Consider the following 14784-nt stretch of genomic DNA (forward strand, 5'->3'; position numbering starts at 1 on the left):
CAGGTCAAACAATGTTTGCATCTGCTATCATTTTGGCAGTTTTTTGTCCCGTGTGAAGATCTTCGCCTTTGCAGCACAGTCTGTCTGCAAAACTTTTCTTGAGCATACATTTACATGCAGTATGTTTGATTTTTGTGTAGCTCTTTTCTACCACACAAGTTAATTAAGCTAGCAGTTACATTGATGGAGTCTTGATCTTCTATTGTATTGCCTCCTATAGTGAGATGTGTTTTAGGGCTCACTGTGGACATCTGCAATCACATACCTCAAGTGGACTTAGAGTTAATAGAGACAAACATGCACTCCTAGTGTACAACTCATTTTATCTTGAAGTAGACAGCTCAAGGTTAAGAAGCATCTAAAGCAACAACATATTCTCTCTATCTGAAAGAAAATCCTGTAATGACTAGCTCCTACGTGAAGGTGGCGGTCAAACAGTGGAAAAAGCTTCCTAGAGAGGTGGTTGATGCCCCATGCCTATTACTTTTACTTTTAGTCAGCCCTGAAACAGGCAGTTGGACTTGATGAATTTGAAAGTCCCCTCCACATCCTCTCCTCTCCTCTCCTCTCCTCTCCTCTCCTCTCCTCTCCTCTCCTCTCCTCTCCTCTCCTCTCCTCTCCTCTCCTCTCCTCTCCTCTCCTCTCCTCTCCTCTCCTCTCCTCTCCTCTCCTCTCCTCTCCTCTCCTCTCCTCTCCTCTCCTCTCCTCTCCTCTCCTCTCCTCTCCTCTCCTCTCCTCTCCTCTCCTCTCCTCTCCTCTCCTCTCCTCTTTACCAACCCACTTCTTACATGACCAGGTTTCTCTGAAATCCTTTGCTGCAACTTTGGCATCACATCTACATTTGGTCCAGAATCACACATACAAGTTCACAATCCAAGGTTTGGGCAAGACAGATTCATACACATTTACTATTAAGATATCACCTCTTGTGTAACAGTGCATAGACTTTTATTGGCTCTCAAACCTGCAGTGCCACTCCTTGCAAATCCACTGGAATTTCGTCTCTCTACAATTCTTCAATTGAATCTAAGATTTTTCTGCTACACTTCATTTGGTCCTTTCTTGTTTTCCTTAAAACTTGCATATAGGGAGCATATGAACACGATGGCTGTTTACAAGGGTGGATAGTGATAGGACAAGGGGGAATGGTTTTAAACTGAGACAGGGGAGGTTTAGGTTAGATATTAGGAAGAAGTTTTTCACTCAGAGGGTGGTGATGCACTGGAACAGGTTGCCCAAGGAGGTTGTGGATGCCCCATCCCTGGAGGCATTCAAGGCCAGGCTGGATGTGGCTCTGGGCAGCCTGGTCTGGTGGTTGGTGACCCTGCACATAGCAGGGGGGTTGAAACTCGATGATCACTGTGGTCCTTTTCAACCCAGGCCATTCTATGATTCTATGATTGCAATCTAGCTTAATTCTGTTCTACCACCTGGTAAATGCTAATGGCTTTATCTAAGATTAAGTTTGGAATATATAATGGAGTTTTGCTTAATTGTTTTGATGTTCAGTTCCCAATAAAATATGGTCTTAAAATCAGGGTGTCAGGTTTTCAAAAGCATCCCCAAACTTCATATTGGAACAGTCTTTTTTCTTTCAATTATTGGCTTTGACCCATAAAGATTAAAATTGGATCTTTTCTCACACTTCTTTCAGTTGCTTCTTATTCCCACCCACCACCTTTTTCTCTGCATCCAAATTTCAGTTTTCACAGTACATCTGCAGTATCTTGCACTGATCGTTTTATGGTTGCTAATAAGAGGCTTGAGTTGGGATACTTAATATTAGAAAAAAAAAAAAAAAAAAAAAAAAGAAGTAATCACCAAATATTTGAGAACAACTCTTTAGAGAGAATTAAAGAGAAGGGAATGCATACCTGAATTTCTCAGGGCTCAAAACACGCTATTTAATATTTTACTTCTGGTACCTCTTGCAGCTCTCTTTCTCTGTGTCCACAAATTCTGCTGAATACACACACATGTTCACAGCTCTCTGCTTGAGTTCCTGGCCCAATGCCATACAGCAAGAGCACAGTAAAAAATGCCACATTGAACAAGCTGAACTGCACTCTTGCTCCACTTCAATAGCAGAGAGAGAGGAAGAATCTCCACTTGAAGCTAGAAGAAACCCTGGAGGAAGTAAGGAGAAATTCCCAATGGGTTCTTCGTCTTAGTGACAGGCTAGCAGATCCAGCAGTGATCTGGTAGCTCAGAATGACACCAGTCCATTGGTAACAGAAGTGGGAACTATTTATTGGTAGGAGATTGAGTCATACTCATTCCAAAATACTCTTTTGTGATGTGGGCTCTACACTGGCAGGAATTCCTCTGAATAGGCCTTATTGCAGTTTCCCTAAGTTTGGAAAGCTTTTAAAAAGGAAAATCTAGGAAAGGAAAGTTGTGCTTCGTAGCAATGCATTTAAGACTCTGAAGAACAGCTTGTAAACCAGATAGTTCCTTCTTTCCTCTATGTACAAGCAAAAAGTCTGGTTAAGACCCTATCCTCTTGTTGCCTTTTCTTCCAGTACACCGATAAAACATTTTGCTATAATTCACCACTTTAATTCACCCATTTTTAATCACCTTTGACAGCTTCCTTAAAGCTAAAAATCACCTTAAAGGTGATTTTGTATCAGCAAAGCATGCTGATACAAAATACTCCAGGTCAGCAATGTCAGATACAATGAACACCACTGTTATGGATCTTCTGCTCTGTAAGATATTTCAGAACACTGGATTGTCACATTTTGCACAAGCGCAAAATAGAAAGCCGGAGAAAACCCTCTCAGATTGTTCTCAGCTTGGAAAACAAGAGTCATCCACCAAAAACCCATTACTATCTTGTACTGTCTTTGAGACAGTATTATAGATGTCAGAAAGCTCTAGCATATGTAGGGTACAGGAAAAAGCCTAGGTATCTTAACACGAGTGGGGCAAAATGCAGAAGAAGAGGGGAAGCAGTAACAGCATTAGCTATCGAGGAGATAGACATTTCCTGTCTTCCTATGGATTGAATAAAGGTGGAAAAACCTCTGACTGTTGCAACTAAATTCTGAATTGCTCTGTTACTGACTTTACAATCTATTTTTATAATAAGCAATGACATTGAACTGAACTGTTGTTTGGGCCTTTTATCTGCCATGACTAGTATGCTTGTCCATGGGCTTATCTCTCTCTAGCAGCATGCTGCTAATTGAGTTGAGACACACAGAGCATGAAGCATGGCAGGCCACGCAGCAAAGCAGGAACACCACAGAGCCAAACTGCGTTACCCAGCAGCCCCAGCTGCCATAACAGCAAATCAAATTTGTTTCAGAAATGGTTAAAACATTCTCCAAATGACATTAACAAATTTATATGAAATTATTTGAAGGTAAACTTCAAGATTTATACATTGGTTTTAACTAAATTTTGTGGAGTGTGACACATTTGAAAGTCAGACTAAAATTCAGCAATCAAGCGCCCAGTCTTCTGTAACAAAGTAAAGTGAATTTATAGTATATAAAGAATCTGAGGTAAGAACATTAATCACCCATGTCACCAGTTACACATCTTGGGCTGGAATTTCCAGGAAAGTGCCTTTCTAAACCTCATCAGTGCTGCTGTGTCCAGAGAGATGATGATCAAGTAGATTGATTCCAAAAGCAACAAATTGTGATACCCAAGAGCTAACATTTCTCACACAGACATGCACATGTACCTCACAAACCCTTCCAGTTTCTTTAGAAAGGAAGAAAGGGACGTTATACACTCCAGTGATTTTTTACTGAGCTTCAAATAACATGTTGGTGGAGAAAATTCTGAACCCACTGTCCTGTCATTTGCATTGATTGCACACACTGCTGTGCTATTTTCTGCCGTCTCACTTGATATCACTGAAAATCAAAAGACTGTAGAGGGCAAAAGAAAATGAATGGTAAAACAATCTGCCCATCCTTTCTTTCACTTGACCAAATTCCCTTTTCTGACAGGTGTTTATGACAAATATATTTTCTCCACAAGCAATATATCTGGGAGTGAATTTCTAACATCAACAATATACCATTCTGCATGTCCTCTGTAATCTCCAATACAGCATTTCTAGACAGGGGAGTGATAACTGATTTGGCAGCTAGCCTGATTCCTACAGTGAGGTGAAAAGAGAATCTTTACCCTTTACCCTCTACTTTGACCCATTCTGGAGCTCTGACAATATGTATTTTTTTTTCTGTTTTGGAAAATACATTGCAAAAGAGCATACTTTTATAGATAAAGCCAATACTTCCAACCTAATCTAACACTTTCAGTTATGTGAGGTCACCAAGCGAAAAAGCAATTTCTAATTTGAACTCTTCTTTGTGCCATCTCAACCTTCACCACACACTCAGCTCAATGTGTGAACATGAGCACTTTATACAGCGAGTTCAGTTTTCTCCTGGAGTAGGTCATTCAGAAAAAAAGTTACATCACAGCATTCCCAATGGGCAATCATACATGGTTAAAGATTTCCAACTAAGTATGAAAAAGAAGCATAGCTACACATGACTTTCATCCCACAAAAACATTGCCAGTTCACTCCAGGACCAGTTAATATTTTAGTGGGTTTTCAAATACAGGCGATTTTGTTGCTGTGCTGCGGTAGGTTTTTGTTTATCTGCTTGTTTGGTTGCTTTGTTTTTGTTTTTAATCTAGGATGACTTTTTGAGCTTTTTCTAATTTTTATATAAATGAAGAATGCAGAGTCATCTCTGCATCTTACTCTATGTGACAGCGCTGCACATCAGTCTTCCCCAACTGATCTGTAATCTATGTTCAATTCACAAATCTGTGGTACTGTGAAATAAGCCCATATCAGTCAGTGGGAAAATGATTTATTAAATTGTGGAACGCAAAGCAGATGAGCTAGCAGATGAGCTGTTCCCACTTTATTCACAGGAAGAAAAGAGAAAAAGAAGAAAGGATCTGTGCTGAGATGCAAGGGCTTAACTCAAGTTACAACAGCTATGGATCAAACAAATGGTGGTGCTGTGGAGAAATGTTCACTTTGGATTCAAAAATTAACACAGAAGAAACAAGAACCATAACCAAACTTCACTACAAATCAAGCCCAATTTTGATTCCAGTCTGACTTGACGCTGCTGATACAAGCCTTTTCTTAACCAGAATTCATGCTCCTTAGATAAGCAGGCTGTACTTTAGCACTGATGATCCATTGGGCAACAAGGCTTCACAGCTCTGGCCCTCTGCCAGTCCCCATAAATGGCATTAGCTGGAGGCAAAGGGAAGGGGCCCCAGAGTACTGAAAACAGAATATTCTTGAAGATCTTTTTCTACAGAATAACTGAGGATGTCTCCATATTTTTCAGATATCATATGATAATAGCCATTTGTAAATATTTCAGTGTAGGTGTCCTATCTCATTCAGAGTCCCACCCAAGGCATGGACTTCTATCAGCTAATCATGGGCATCCCTGTGAGGCTCTACAGGGTGCCTGATAGGTTCTGTTCCATATTTACTAACCCTGTGTACACACCAAAGATCCCCTGCAGTGTCTCATAGTGCACTGGGTGCACAGGATTGAAGTCCTAGTGCTCTTCCTTCTTGGGGCAGCCATTATATCCGCTTAGAGCATCAGGTCAGTGCCGAAGACTGGACTCTTGGAATTGAGCAATGCTGTGTAGATGTCAACATGAACAGTATAGTCTCCTAATAAGAACAACCCTAGCTGGCCATACTCTTTCCTACTGTGCAGAAATGAAACCATTCCTTGTCACCCAGCTGCACTCTAGTAAAATCGTTGTGATAAGTTGTATGCCTTTTAATGCCTACCCACACTTCAAAATACATCCTCTCCCAGATCTTTATGAACATTGCAAGGATTTTTTTAAGAAGTTTCTTGAGAAGTAGGGATAATAAATGGATTCAATTATAAATGTCTGTTGCTGTCTTGATGGTTTAATGCATGGGAAGGTATGTGGTCCAGAGAGAAATGTGAGCGGTATGTTCAATTGCTTAGAGGCAAATCCTCATAATTGTAATTTTCCAATGTTTCATCTTTGAACTATTGAGAATATGTTGGTAATGTCTATCAATAACTTTAACGTGATTCAGTAAAGGGGCCTATAGGGGCTGTGTCATGTGGTATTTCTACAGGATCTTTACCTCCAAAGGAACGATCATTAAAGTGGGCTGAAAACCTGTAGTGTTAATACAACCACTAAGGTCAACATAGAAACAGCTGAAGCACAGAGAGCTGATGAGATGTATGTGCTTCGTTTTCACCTTTAGTTCAAGTTCATTAGTAAATTATAAGTTGGTTTTGCATGGCAAATGAATCATGTCCTTCCTGAAGGTGAACTCTGGATAAGCACCATAGAGGTCATTTTATCATCATTACTGATATACAAAACCAAACAATTGCACATGGCATTTGTACCTATGTAAATTTGATGCTGTTTTAAACTATTTTTGCTGCTTGTAATTACCATAAGCAATTAATCAGCATTCAAAATTCAGAATGATCATCTGTAAGCATCTGATATTTCATTTGAAGTCTGAAGTTGAAGTCTTTGGAGGAGGTTATCAGCCTTTTCCAGACCTGCCCAATTTTATTCCTGAAGTGTTTCACCAGCATCTGTAACAATAAATATGATGGCCCTTTTGCTCAACTGACTTGTTAATGTCTCAGATTACATTACCCTGTTTAACCTGACAGTTTCAAATACAGACAATCCTATCAAACCTTCAGGAAAAAAAAAAAAAAAAGGCAACATGGAAGGGAACATTTTTGTTTTTCTCTGAAAAAAAGAGCTCTATTTAGTGAAGCCATCTGAAACAGAACAGAATTCAGCATACGTAAGTACATTCAGAAAAATAAAACCTTATTTGCTGTAATGAGAAGTTCTGCATGCAGAATTCAATCTAGCAAAGCAGTTAGGTCTGCACCAAGCAGCTCTATTGAGATTCACATGTTTATATCCTCAAAGATGAATCTTCATTCAGATCTCTCTTAAATGGAACAGCTGGTTTGACTGAAGGAAGGTCCTCTGTAAAGGGGAATGTTGGGCACAGTCTGTCACAGCCTTGACATAATTTTCCTATTCTTACTCAATATCCATGGGATTAGAAATTCCTGTTTCTAATGTGAGATTTCCCACCTCCTTCTGTTGTGAGATCAATGTAGAGAGGGCTGGAATGTCAATGTTATAATGAATGTGTAAGATTGGAGAGTTAAATCCATTTTCTGGTAAAGATTGACAGATTTGACCACCACAAGCCAATAGAGCTCATTCAGTAGGCTGAACCACTCTCTGAGTTCCACTGACTGCAGTAACTATTTATATTTACTAGGACTGTAGATATTTAACTCACATGTATGCACACAAACATTTGGATGCCTAAATTTAATATCTTAATCAGAAGCTGAATCTCATCTTGTGTAGGTGAACAAAAGCAGAAAGCCTGAAGCAGAAAGCAGCAATGCTGATGCTATGCTCACAGCTTACAAGGCTTCTGCTTGTTCCAAATATTGAGATGACAGAGGGAGTTTTCATCAAGCATACATAGCTTTTCCCTTTTGCTGAACCTAAATAGTTGTCACAGTAACACTAAGAATGATGCAGATTGATCAGTGTCAGGTCTGGACTTTTTTATTGACCTTCCAGACAAGAGTGGTGTCTGACAAAGACTTCTAAAGATTATGGGAAGCCAGATTTTCTTCATTCCACCAGGGCATCTCCGGGGATGGGGTCAACAGTTGCCACGTGACAAAATAAATCATTAGTAAGTGAGCACTACAAATAAATCTTTCCTGGGTGGAAGATGTAATGAATGAATCAAACAGTTCCTCCAGTATCTCAGAGCTCTGATCACACATGGATAAACTGCTTACCAGCAGCACTGTCCTGCAGAGGCTCAGAAGTTTTCTCTTTACTCAGAACATTCCATAGTTCAAACAAAAAATGAAAGTTTCAGAATAAACTAAAATTTAAACAAAAAATGAAAGTTTAGGAATAAACTGGACAATATTTCTCTATTGGAGGTCAGTTCAAATTGCCTTTAAATCAGTGTGAGAATTTTCATTGGCTTCAATGAAAGCCTTCCCTTAGCTCAGCTTTCCCTTTTGCCATTTAAGGTTTTTGCTTGCATTTTGATTCAATAAAAATCAGGCCAGATGCTCTTGGAACATAGGCTGGGATTCATCTCAGCCTACAGCAGACATCACCACTGCAACCTCAGTGTGTCTGGCTCCATTTAAAGCAGTGGGGAAAACTGTAGACCCTAGAAGCATGACTCACCTAGCCTATTTTAGGTGTCTGCTTTAGGATAAGATGACGTGTGTGAGAAGTGTCTGTTTCTCCATCTGGAAAAAAGTGCCCTAAGTGAGTAGGTCAGAGAGGTCTCACTCACTATTTCGCATAACAAGCCATGAATCAAACTTAGCATTCTATTGCAATGTTGGGAATAATAAAAAAGGGGTAAAAACGAAGAGGCAGCTTTCCATTGGGTTCCAGGGCACAAACATCTAAATACAACTTTTAATAGCAGGGGAAAAAAAGGGGCTATTTTCATACTCTACATTACCAACATAACCAGACATATAATGTTTGACACTCAAATATTTCCCCAAACTCAAGACTGAAAACTCATGAGATTAAATAAAAATTGATAATGAGAAATTCTTAAAAATATTTTTCCCCTCTTATTTTTGTCCCTTAGGGAGCATGCATTCTAGTGTTTTTCCATGGCCAAGACAACTATTAAAACTATTAAAGCAATTCTTTCTAAAGAATACGAGCTTAGTTTCTTCTATGAGGGTAATATTATAGATAGAGAGTAGAAGAAATCAAGTATTGCAATCCTCACCAAACTCAGTAAAACTGTAAGACCTGGTAACAATGAGCTTGAAGAGTGTTTGCATTCAGAGAGAGCTGTGGAAATCTGACAATAAAGTTAATTACTCACAAGGACAAAATTTGAAAGGTTTTTGTTGTGTGCACTTCACATTAAATTACCAGCACTATTTCAGTCACTGTGACATTAACAAAATAAGCACGTTTACATACAGCTTGCTTGTAAGGTTATTAGATGTATCTCAAGGTTCCTACTTGAAGTGTACAGTAAACAGCTGTAATGTGGCTGTGGATATTGTTTATGTAACACAAATGATTCAACATGCCTATAATAGAAAGCACGTAATTAAGTTCTTCATGCATCATTATTGAAATTATGGAGAGGCCTAAGCAACAATTCATGCTTTGGGCTCTTGAGGGAACTTGTGATCCCTTCTTCCCCCTGCAAAGATCACTGTGTTCTTTTCTTCACAGAAGGTCAGAAGTATATAAGAGCATATGAGTTATTTTTGGGGGGCCAAGAATTTCAATTCATTCTCCCTGTAGAAGACATGGCTCATGCTCTGTTTGTGCTATATTGTGCATAAGAGGAGGAACAGCCTTTCCCTTGGATCTGGATAACTGAAACAGCTGAATTTGATAATGCAGCAATCACATTGTACATTTGGTTTTATTTTTCTAACTTGTCTCAGTGCTTATGTCTCCGTGTTTATGTTTTCTGTCAGTTTTTAATACATAGAAGTTTTTATGCTGGAGGATATTGTCACATACTCATTTTTCCTCATTTCCCAAAAGTACCTGTTTGGAATTTCTGGCACAGTTTTTATTAGTTCCCTAGTTAAAAAGAGCACATGTATGTTCATTCATCCTTTATTACTGCATTAGTCCTTCCATTACCCAAAACCATACCCCAAAAGTATGGTTTACATTACATATTCCAGGTCCAGCAATGACTTCACAGGTTGATTTGGTAGCAACTCCTGTCAGTCAGATGATGTCTCACTTTTGTGAAAGAATGATAATAACTTTCTGATACAGATGATAAAAGAAAAAAAAAAACAAAAAACAAGAAGCAAATTGATTGAAATCAAGGGAGACTGATGCCTTCCACCAGTTTTCATGTTATAGCAAGCTAAATAGAATGGGCCCACACTAACAATTGCTTCAGATAATGTTCCTAATTGGTAAGATATCAGCACACTGTGTCAGACATTTTCTGCCAGTGTAGTAAGTTTACAGGACAAGGTTTTGGCATGGGGTGAGGGCTGTGGAGTGCCTTTTTTGAAAAGAACCCAAAAGCTGCTCCACATTAAATAACAGACAGTTCCATTGGCTCCAAAATGGTTCATGAGTGACACTGGTTCTGATTCTGTGTTGGCAGATTAATTTAAGAAGGGAAAAGAATGCTGCTAAGCAGTATCAGGGGGAGAGGAGTGAGAAATAAGAAAGAAACAGCCTGCAGGCACCAAGGCAAGAGGAAGGCAGGAGGTGCTCCATGTGCAGAGCAGAAGTTCCCTGAACCATATGGAACAGGTCTCCACACATAGCCATGGAGGACACTATGGTGCAGGCATGACCTGAAGGAGACCCCATGGAGAGCCCCTGCAGGAGCTGAGTTAAACCAAGCACCAGATTTGTCATCAGGAAGGGATATCTCTTTTATATCACTCTGCCAGTGAGTGCTGGCTTAGACCTGAATATTTTCTTTATTTTTCTTCTTTAGCACAAGGCATTGTTTGTTGTTATTGTTGTTGTTGTTTGGTTTTGGGTTTTTTTTTCATGCTTATCTAGGATTTTTTTTGCTATAGCTATAGCAACAATTGATAGAGGTCTCATTGTTCCTTATATACATTGTAGTTGAGACTCCTTGTCTTAAGTAAGGCAAAATAAAATAATAAAATATTTTTAAAATGCTTTGGGTTTATCACAGAATGCCTTTGTCACTGTACTGTGCATAAGTTGATAGTCTCAAAGACTGTCTGGAGAAAACATCTGATTTCTGTGATCGCCTGTGGCTGAAGTCCTTGTAGCTTTTTCTAAAGAAATGGAGAACCCTATCTTTATAGGGAACCCCTCTCTAGTGGTTTAACTCCAGCATATGCAGAGGCCATGTCACTGAAATGAACACAAGACGATGCACATCTGCTTCTTTGCTCCATCTCCTTACATCTCCTACAGCACCACTGCCCCAGCATTTTTCCTTAGTTCCCAGGACATCGGTAAGAAACTGATGTGGGAACTCAGCATGTCAAATGTAAAGGACTAAACAGAGGAAGCAGACATGGGTAGCTCTATCCTACCCTCTCCTCATCCCCTTTATCAGGATTAAAATATCTTATGATGAATAGGGAGAATATTTTTTATGCGAACTAAAAATATTACAGGAAATTAAATAGGACTGTGAAGATGTTAAATTGAGAAAGAATATTCAATCATTATAACAACTTCTATGTCAGTTTTAGTTCTGATTTAAGCTCAAAACCTCAAAGCAAATGTAACTTTGGAGCCAGACTGTATGTTGGTTGCTATATTTATAGACAGTGTTACAGAAATGTTCTTCCCTCTTTACATGTAGATAGCATGCCAATGGGTAGTACTCCAGAATATATCTGCTTCATAAATCAGCTCCATAACATTAGGAAGGTGTAATTTGCAGCTTTAACTGCATGAGTTGTTGACATGGATGGATGTGAGCAACCAGAAAGGATTTAATTATTTTTAACATGAATACCCAATTACTTACAGGCAGGTTTATCTATGGGAATGTTCTTATGTGTGTGCATCTGAATTTATTTTCTGGTAACTAAATATCTTATCGACATTGATTTGTTAACTTTATGAGAGCTGGAAAATTGAACTAACTTGATCACCACCTCTTCCTTAAAGAGAATTTCCCCAAATGCTTTAAGACAAATCAAATTATTCACTGCTTTTCTGAACTGTTTCTACTCTTTAACCAGGAAATGAAAATGAAAAGAGAGAGAGAGAGACAGAAGTGACATCTGTTCATTGGGGAATGAAGCCTAGAAAGAAACATTTGGGAAACTCAAGAAATAGTATGAAAGGAAAGTAAGAGCTTGATCTTATGCTTACAGAAATTGCGGGCAAAGTTCTCAGTGACTTTAACAGTGCAAGATCAGAGAAAGATCAAAGAATGAGCCCAAGAGAGGAAGAAATGAAAAGTTCTGCTATAGAAGACAGTGGGCACAGAGAAATGATGACAGTCACACAAAAAAGTCTGTAGACATTTCCATGCAAAAAGCTTCTTGCTTCAGTGACCTATGCACTTCTTATGTCTAGTGTGTTCCCTCTTTGGGGTAGATGGCCACAAATACACTGCTGCTATGCATTGCACTCCAGGCATTCAAAGCTGCTGCTTACTTTTCTTCCCCATTTTCTCTTGTTAATTTTTTTCCCACAATCTATCTGCTGTCAGTTCAAGAATTTTTACCCCACCAATTCTGAATACCTATTTCTCTGCTAAATGTGTTGAATGAAAGAAGTCTTAAAGAACAATTTAAAGAGAAATCTTACAACTGCAAAGAAAAACTTCATATTGTAATAGCTTGGAATACAGATGGCAAATTGAGATGCCCTTCAGCTAATGCTAAACTTTTCATGTATAGAGTAGGAGAAACATAACGGAACAATAAGATATGCTTGGAAGCAGACAGGATTTAACGAAGGTTGTACTAGAAAAAATAATTAGTTTTGAATTTTACTGTGGCAGTTGTGAAGGCCCGGGGCTTTAATCCTACAAAGACTTTAACCATTCAACCTGTACTATATATTACAACACCTTAAACTGTGTCCTGTTCACAACACAATTCTTTTCTGTTTGAGATTTTTCTTTAAAAAAAAAAAAAAAAAAAAAAAAAAAAAAAAAGCATGTGATTCACCTCCCATTGATCAGCTGAACTGCACTAGGCTGCAGATGTCATTAGGATGTAATCCTGTAAGAGGAGTTAGATTTTAACAGGTTATTTTTGGTTTGTCATGTGCAAACTGCCTGCAATCTCATTGGTACTCACTGAAAAGGCAAGAAGGATGATGGCTGTGTATAGCTGGAGGTGAAAGGTTATTCTTTTGATCAGGCAAATGAATGATCAGCCATCATGAATGACAAGATTCCTTCTCCCACTCAGTCACTGATGAGCAGACTTTCAAATATACTGTCTTAAGAAGGCAAAATTGCCACATTGTTTAAAGACAAGGTTGAAAACTTCACATACTTCATTGCCCCTTGATAGGAGAAGGAATTGCACACCTCTCCTTCTACTCTGGCATGTCTAACTATTTCTTAAAAAGAAAACAAAATGAAAACCACTGATACACTGCAGTTGTTCTAGGAAGCAATAGACATTTAGAGAATAGGGAGAATGTTTCACCTTAAACATAAGGAAGGAAAAGAGAGGCTTGTGAATGCTTTTGACTAAATAAAACTCTGGATCAAATTAATTGGCTACGAATGGAGGTCTTTGCCATGGCCTGAGAATAAATGAGACCACTGGCCACACATGATTGGAAAAGGGTTTATTTTCATTTATAATTCAGTGATTCTGTAAATAAGAAAAATGGGAATAATTTCATTGGGTTGTGGGATTGCACGCCACAGCAGATTAATGGAGTAAATTTTTCTATCAATATCAACGCTGAATTGGAACTGCACTACTTTAAAGCTGAACCATTCTGAGGAAAAATAAATTGCAAGTGATTTCTGAAGTAAATCTTTCTATTCACCTTCAAGGAAATGTTAAAGAGAAACATGCAAGTGAATTGTTTGATCTAATTATACAATGAAAGCAAAACTGAATAAAATTTGCCGTATGAAGGGGGAATTGGTGGTAATTCTTCAGCCTGGGCTTCAACATCTGATTATCACTCACTGAGAACACTTTGTTGCACATGCAAAAACCAATTGCTAAGAAGACCTGAAGACTACTTAAAGCAAGAATGTGGCAGGCATCTCTGTTACCACATCTCTTCACAATCATATTAAATGGAGGGAGTGAAATGGATGTTGCATACTCTGTGTACCTTGATTTTTAGCAAGACATTTTGACACTGTCTCCCACAACATCCTTGCAATGAAACTTAAAAAATCTGGGATAGATGGATGCACACTGACGTTGATTAAGAACTAGCTGAATGGCAGAGTATTGTGGTCAATGGCATAGTCTGGTTGGAGGCCTGTAACTGGTGGTGTTCTCCAGGGGTCAGTGCTGGGTCCTGTCTTGTTCATCATCAATGACCTGGATGAAGGGATAGAGTCCACCGTCAGCAAGTTTGCTGATGATACAATGCTAGGAGGTCTGGCTGACACACTGGAAGGCTCTGCTACCATTCAGCAAGTCCTGGATAGACTGAGAGTTGGGTGGAGAAGAACTTGATGAGGTTCAACAAAATCAGGTATGGAGTTCTACACAAGGGGAGGAATAAGCACGTGCACCAGTATAGGTTTGGGGATGACCTGCTGGAGAGGAGCTATGCAGAGCAGGACCTGGGTGTTCTGGTGGACAAGTTGACCATGAGCCAGCAGTGTACCCTTGTGGCCAAAGAAACAAATGGTATCCTGGGATGCACAAAAATGAGTGTGGCCAGCAGGTAAAGGGAGGTGTTTCTCCTCCTCTACTATGCACTGGTGAGGCCACGTCTGGGGTACTGTCCAGTTCTGGGCTCCTCAATTCAAAAAGCCAGTTCTAGAAAGGCTCCAGTGAGGGGATACAAAGATGATTAAGGGTCTGGAGTATCTCCCATATGAGGAAAGGCTGAGATACTGGATCTGTTCAGCCTGCAGAAGAGAAGTTCTAAGAGATCTCATCCTGTTGATAAATATCTAAAGTGCAGGAGTCAAGTTGAGAGGAATGGACTCTTTTGGTGGTGAGGAACAATAGAACAAGGGGCAATGGGCAGAAACTGGAACACAGGAAGTTCCATACTAATGCAAGGAAGAAC

General features: G+C 39.2%; 1 protein-coding gene across 1 annotated transcript in view; it reads right to left on the reverse strand.

Moving 5' to 3' along the window:
• KCNQ3 (potassium voltage-gated channel subfamily Q member 3) overlaps positions 1 to 14784 on the reverse strand; it is a 188726-nt gene that overhangs the window by 35415 nt on the left and 138527 nt on the right. The gene's annotated exons all lie outside the window — the stretch shown is intronic.

Source organism: Phasianus colchicus, chromosome 3 (genome assembly GCF_987193195.1).
Source record: "Phasianus colchicus chromosome 3, bPhaCol1.hap1.1, whole genome shotgun sequence".
In the NCBI taxonomy this organism is placed as follows: Eukaryota; Metazoa; Chordata; class Aves; order Galliformes; family Phasianidae; genus Phasianus; species Phasianus colchicus.